We start from the raw sequence: 7,500 nt of genomic DNA, 5'->3' as shown, positions 1-7,500 counted from the left end.
TGCAACGGAGGCAGGGCGCATTGCAACGGATGCTGGGATCGTTGCAACGGAAGCTGGGGGCGTTGCAACGTTGGCTGGGGGCGTTGCAACGGAGGCAGGTCGCGTTGCAACGGATGCTGGGGTCGTTGCAACGGATGCTGCGCGCGTTGCAACGTTTGCTGGGGGCGTTGCAGCGGAGGCAGGTCGCGTTGCAACGGAGGCAGGGCGCGTCGCAACGTTGGCTGGGGGTGTTGCAACGTTGGCTGGGGGCGTTGCAACGGAGGCAGGTCGCGTTGCAACGTTGGCTGAGGGCGGTGCAACGGATGCTGGGCGCGTTGCAACGTTGGCTGGGGGCGTTGCAACGTTGGCTGGAGGCGTTGCAACGGAGGCAGGGCGCGTTGCAACGGAGGCAGGGTGCGTTACAACGTTGGCCGGTGACGTTGCAACGGAAGCAGGTCGATTTGCAACGGATGCTGGGATCGTTGCAACGGAAGCTGGGGGCATTGCAACGTTGGCTGGGGGCATTGCAACGGATGCTGAGCGCGTTGCAACGTTGGCTGGTGACGTTGCAACGGAGGCAGGGCGCGTTGGAACGGATGCTGGTGACGTAGCAACGGAGGCAGGGCGCGTTGCAACGTTGGCTGGGGGCGTTGCAACGAAGGCAGGTCGCGTTGCAACGGTTGCTGGTGACGTTGCAACGGAGGCAGGGCGCATTGCAACGGATGCTGGTGACGTTGCAACGGATGCTGGGCGCGTTGCAACGGAGGCAGGTCGCGTTGCAACGTTGGCTGGGGCAAGTGCAACGGATGCTGGGGGCGGTGCAACGTTGGCCGGGCGCGTTGCAACGGAGGCAGGGCGCGTTGCAACGGATGCTGGTGACGTTGCAACGGAGGCAGGGCGCGTTGCAACGTTGGCTGGGAGCGTTGCAACGGATGCTGGGCGCGTTGCAACGTTGGCTGGGGGCGGTGCAACGGATGCTGGGGGCGGTGCAACGTTGGCTGGGCGCGTTGCAACGGAGGCAAGGTGCGTTGCAACGTTGGCTGGGCGCGTTGCAACGGATGCAGGGCGCGTTGCAACGGATGCTGGTGACGTTGCAACGGAGGCAGGGCACGTTGCAACGGATGCTGGGTTAGGTGCATCGTTGGCTGGTTTCGTTGCAACGGAGGCACCCGCCATTGCAACGATGGCTCGGAGCGTTGCAACGAAGGAGCCAAATTTTCATATCTCATAATTGGCTCGTGCATTTTTTCTAAAATTTTGAGGGAACCTTGGTAATATTATGTAAAGGCTGCACAAAAAAATGCAGGTCAAAAATCGCACGTTTGCTCCATTTTTCATTTTTTTTGAATTTCCGGCTTTCCGGGTGGTAAAAAAATCGGCAAAAAAATCCACACGGTGTAAATTCACCAAATTTGAGGGATGGAAAGATCTTATTTTTCTAGAGGTTGTTGCAAAAAACGGCATCAAAATTTGACCTCTAGAGCACTTTCCTTGAGTATGTCTCCTCACGGAAAAGGACGTCTACCCGTGGCACTTTGGTAATAGCTCGGCAGCCTATTATAGGGGGGAGGGGTGTCATGCTGCTGAAACTCGAGTTGCCCAAAGGCTTGCTGGGCGCAATGCCAGCAAGATGCACGTTGCCTTGCCATCCCCTAGGAACACTAGCAAGCACGTTGTGGTTGTGGTGTGCCGCCGGGATCCCCCGCCCCCAACGGAGGCACCTGCCGTTGCAACGATGGCTCGGAGCGTTGCAACGGAGGAGCCAAATTTTCATATCTCAGAATTGGCTCGTGCATTTTTCATGAAATTTTGAGAGAACCTTGGTAATATTATGTGAAGGCTGCACAAAAAAATCCAGGTCAAAAATCGCACGTTTGCTCCGTTTTTCATTTTTTTTTGAATTTCCGGCATTCCGGGAGGTAAGAAAATCGTCAAAAAAAATCCACACGGTGTAAATTTACCAAATTTGGAGGATGGAAAGATCTTATTTTTCTAGAGGTTTTTGCAAAAAACGGCGTCAAAATTCGACCTCTAGAGCACTTTCCTTGAGTATGTCTCCTCACGGAAAAGGATGTCTACCCGTGGCACTTTGGTAATGGCTCGGCAGCCTATTATAGGGGGGAGGGGTGTCGTGCTGCTGAAACTCGAGTTGCCCAAAGGCTTGCTGGGCGCAATGCCAGCAAGATGCACGTTGCCTTGCCATCCCCTAGGCACACTAGCAAGCACGTTGTGGTTGTGGTGTGCCGCCGGGGTCCCCCGCCCCGGGTCCAAGGTCGAGCACGGGCGTCTGGCTGCGGCGAACCCCGATCACCGAAGGACCAACAAGAAGGGAAACACGTCCGTGCACGGCCCACCTAGGCACCACCTAGGGAGCATGGCGTGGTGGAGTTGTGCCTTGGGCACACGCTCGGGGCAACACCTTGTGCTCGGCCCAGGACTAGGGGGATCATCCCAAGTCCGAGCACGACGTGGGAACGGCGGGCGGCTCCCCCGCGAGGGGCAACGCGGCTTGTGCAGCCCAATGCTTGGCCAGGCCTAGGGTGGCGCACGACGCGGATGATGGATATGCGCGCGGCAGCGGGTGTTGTGGGCAGGGGGCAACGCGACGTGCTCGTCCCAGCACTTTGAGGGGGCACGTTGCGGAAGACGGTTACCTGTTCGTGTCCACACCCGAGGGGCAACGTGTCGTGCTTGCCCTACATCTAGGGTCGACGTACGACGGTGCCCGATGCGGTGTGGGTTGGGCGTGTTGCTTAAGACGGTGCGGCTGTTCGGCTATCGCCCGAAGCACCTCACGCATCTGGCTGTCCCTTGAATGTTCTTCGTCGCTTCCCCCGAACCCTGTCCAGCGGCGCTGACTTGGCTACTGATGTGTATTTTCGTAAAACGAATTCTAAACACACAAAACTAACCGGCAAGTGCACCAGGTCGCATCAAGTAATAAAACTCACAGGAGTGAGGTCGATCCCACAGGGATTGAAGGATTGAGCAATTTTAGTTTAGTGGATGACTTAGTCTAGCGAATCAAGAGTTGATTTGAGTGGTTTGTATTCGATAGAAGCTAAATTGCATGAAATTAAAAGGGAGAGGGACAATTGGAAAGAATTTAAAGTGTAGAGAAATTAAAGAGGCTGAATCTTAAAGTGCAAGTAATATAAATTGCAAAAACTTAGATTGCAAGAAATGTAAATTGTAGAATCTTAAAGTGCAAGAAATGTAAATGGCTTGAATTGTATAGGGAATTGGGAATTGGATTTGCAGAAATTAAACAAGGAAAAGTAAAATGCAATAAACAGAAAAGTAGAAGATGACTTGAATTAAACCGGATCTAAAACGGAAATGAGAAAAAGCTTGGTGTAGCAATGAAATAAAGAAATTGAAATTTAAAACTGTAGATCTCAGGACTCAAGAGACTAGATAGCTGAGTCTAGATCTCACTGCCTTCCTAGATCCAGCAAGAACAATTGCAAAGGAAATAAAGAAGCGTAAATTGCAGAGAGAGTAGAAGAAGAAGCAATTAACAGAAAAGGAAATTCAATTATGCAGAAAATTAAACAAGATCTCAAGGTGAGATTGAAACAGAAGTTCTTCAATTCTCCACCCAAGATCCAAAGCAAGAAAAGTAAAGAATGCTGAGCAAGAACAAGGAAGAAGAGAGATCAATTCTCCTTCCTAATTCTCTAGAATTCTAAAGCAACAAATCAAAAAAGTAAAGGTGAACTCTCTGTAAGTGTTCCAAGAATTCTAAAGGAAAAGCTCCCTGAAAAACTTAAATCCTAAGCTATTTATACACTTTCTTCAAATGGTATTCAAGCCTTGAATTGGGCCTTTGCTCTTGATGGAATTGGGTTGATAAAAGCCTCTGTTGATTGCTCTTGGAGTTGGAGAGAAATCCATTGTGAACCGGGCTATAAATCATAAAAGCTTGAGTCAAAGTTTGAGGCAAACTTTGGCTCAAGCTTTTCATATCAGCTGCCCCCATTTGCTGCTACCAACGTTTGGGCTAAAGTTTGAGGTCAAACTTTAGGCCAAACGTTGATCCCCTTGTGTGCATATGTGGCGCCAACATTTGCCAAAAAGTTTGAGGCAAACGTTGGCGCAAGCTTTTCTCCTCCAGGCTGTTGGTGTGTGGCGCCAACGTTTGCCAAAAAGCTTGAGGCAAACGTTGGCGCAAGCTTTTTGCTCCAACCAATGTGAATTCATTCTTCCAAAAGCTTGAGCTAAAGTTTGAGGCAAGCTTTTGCTCAAGCTTTTTGTTCTCTCTTGCTCCTTGCCCTTTCTTCTTTCTTCAACCTTCTTCAAAGCTCTTTTCACCTATCATCAATCAACCAAACACATCAAAGCTATGCTCAAAATCATGAGTTTGTTATTCTTTCATAATATATGACAATTATAGCATAAAATCTCATGAAATTGCATTAATTCATCCATGGTTGATTGGATCAAAGGAAATATGGAATTTCACCCAATTGGCTTACTTATGGCTCAAGAAAGTGCATAAAATCAATTGAAAACAAAAGAAAAAGACTAGTGAAACTAGGCTAAGATGACTTGTCATCACAACACCAAACTTAAAACTTGCTTGTCCCCAAGCAAGAAAAGAATTATGCTCAAAGGTTCTTTCAATCAGAATGGATTTGAAAAATTACATGTATTATCCTGTGAGAGAAGTGATTAAGTGACAGTGGGGTGAACTCTAAATTATATGCTCATGCAAATGCTTCAGTGCTTACTAGTCCCTACATCTTGGGAGTCTTAGGTCTTAGAACTTTCATCCAAATAATATCATGGAGATCTCTCTATAGGTAATCACCTTGAAGCAGCTTAGAGTTGCTGTGCTTTGGCCTTGACTCTAAGTGTCATGTCTCAAAGCGGTTCTTTAGATAAGCTTTCAATCAATACTCCTAAACCAGTTGATTTTAAGGTATTAGGTGTTAAAGCACCCCTAAGGATTTACTTACTCAAGCCTCTCTCTTTGACACAATTCGACCACAAGCATTTACTAGGATAACAACTCTTTGAGTTTTTGTTTCTTCTTTCTTTTATGCGTAGTAATTGATGCTCAGAGCCTTGGGCCATGTTCTTTTTGTTTTTGTATTTTCTTTATTTTCTTTTGTTTTGTTTGCTGCTTCTTGGATCAATAAATGTTTGAGAATCTCCACAACACTTCTTTGAACTCTATGTCCCGCCTATGAGCTCCCATGCAAGTTTTCATAAGCATGCATCCTTAATACATGATTATACAACTAGAACCACCACTTTTCCTAATCTTTAGCTTGCCTCAAAATTGTTTAATTCCTCAATCCTTCTTTTCAAAGAACTTTCATGTGATGCATTTTTGAAATATTGAGTGCAAACAAGTTTGGAGAGTATAGTGTTGTAAATGATCAAGCATCTTGATTATTGAATTACAGAAAAGCTATACTAGACAGAAGGACAGATAGAGGTATAATATCACTTTCAGTCACAGCAATATCTGATAATGAATAATACAACCTTTTGGAGTTTACTTGCTGTCCTCTTCCTCATCATCATTGCTGATCTTCACATTCCTCTTTCATGTCTTTGATTGATGATGCTAAATCTTCCCAAAAGTTTGTATGATACTCTGCAGTGACATTGAAAGTTGCTTGTTCCCCAAGCACTTAGAAACAATGGTTAGCATGCATGACTTATTTGTGGGCCTTTGTACTTACTTTGGTGTGGGAACACCAAACTTAGTACCTTGCCAATGGTTCTTGTTCATCAAACTAACCAGATGTGAAACTCTTTTTCTTTGCTAAAAGTAGTAAAACTGAAAACTAGGAAATAGCAAAATAGTTAACTAGTTTATATAAATGCTTGAAGCTAGCATGATGCAGAAGGTGAGAATATATTTTATGATGAAATTTTGGTGGAACACCAAACTTAGAATCCTTCATTCTCCCTTAGATTGTTTTGGTGTGCAACACCAAACTTAGCTTCTTGCAATATAGATAAAACTAATTAACCCCTTTTTTTTATTGAAATAGTTATGAAAAGAAGGTTACCTCCGGTTGGGTTGCCTCCCAACAAGCGCTCTTTTATTGTCACTAGCTTGACATCTTTCATCCTCGGATCATGGAAGTTGAGGCTTCTGTTGCCTTTGGTTTCCTCCTCTCACTATGGGCTTCCTTTCCTCTGTTTCTTTTTGTGGAATTCCTCTGTGGTGTCTTTCTTTGATGATTATTTCCTTTTCCATAGCCTTCTCACTTTCTTCCCTAACTGTTTCCCTTTCAACCCAGCAGCTTTTTCACTGTTCTTTGGGTCATCTTCAGTGGCCCTTAGGGATATATTTGCCTCTCTCTCGCCCAATTCAGCAAGGTTTTGAACCAGTTGTTCCATTTGCCTTTCAACTCTTCTGAGTGAGGCCTCTTGGTTCCTGCTTATCATCTCTTGATTTTTCCTTATTTCTTCCTGCTCTATTGTTATCATTTCTTGAACATTCATGAATCTTTCCATCATCATTTCTAGAACATAGAGTCTTTGAGAGTTTGGAATTGGTTGTGGTTGTGTCAATTGTGATGGTTAATGAGAGTCATTTTGGGCAAGTGGTGAGGTAGGACGCGGTTGGAAGTGTGTGTATTGGGATGGTGTGTGATGATTGTTGTTGTGGGGTTGGTTTTTATGTTGGTTTTTGAAGTTGGGGTTGTTGCAGTTGAAGTCCCTTAGTTTTTGATTTTGGTTTTCAACCCCCCTCCAGTTGGATTGAGTTCTCCAGGGTGGGTTGTACAAATCATTCTGAGTCCTACGTTGGAACATGCTTGAGGAGCTGTCTGGAGAGTGTGATCGCTCATAACTTTGTTGCTCATAGTTAATTACTCCAGAACTTTTTTCAAGTTGATTCCACCAATGGGGATTTTGAGGTGAGTTCTGTGCATTTGCCACAGCATGTTGCAGTTCCTCTATTTTTCTGTTAATTAGCTCCAATTGTTGCTTAAGCTGTTGATGTATCTGCTCGCTTTGGGCCATGATTGCGCGAATACCTTCAATTTCCTTCTCTTGTGCGAATGGTTGCACTTCTGCTTCTGGTTTAACAATTCCCTGAGGTGGTTTCAGCTTGGCAAGGAGTTCACTCATTAGTTCTTTCCATCCGATGATGTTTCCTTGTGGGAAAGCTTCAAACCACTGAGCAATGTCGTTCATGGTGATGAGTGGTTGCTTGTCATCTAAGGTAGGGATATTACTCCCCTGCTTACTGAAATTCATTGAGTTCCCCTCCATGATCTGCACAATTACAAATAGTCCAAATGAAGATTGAATACATTCATGTCCAAAATGTGGTTAAAAGGTTTAGCTGACACAATGTATCAAATAGTTGATAAGCTTGAAAGATTAGTAAGAGAGAATTGCTTCTCTCGTATATTCAATAAGCTGAAGTATGAGAATCATACGAAGCCAGAGAAACCAAGAAAACTTCACTGTATTGCTAAAGTGAGGTTTCAGTTAGTTCAAGCAAAAATTCAAACAGTTAGTGGGTTAATCCAAAGTTAGAGAAACAGA

The sequence above is a fragment of the Arachis ipaensis genome, chromosome B7, assembly GCF_059453495.1.
Source record: "Arachis ipaensis isolate K30076 ecotype BB chromosome B7, ASM5945349v1, whole genome shotgun sequence".
Classification (NCBI taxonomy): Eukaryota; Viridiplantae; Streptophyta; class Magnoliopsida; order Fabales; family Fabaceae; genus Arachis; species Arachis ipaensis.
This window is presented reverse-complemented; position numbering follows the sequence as displayed.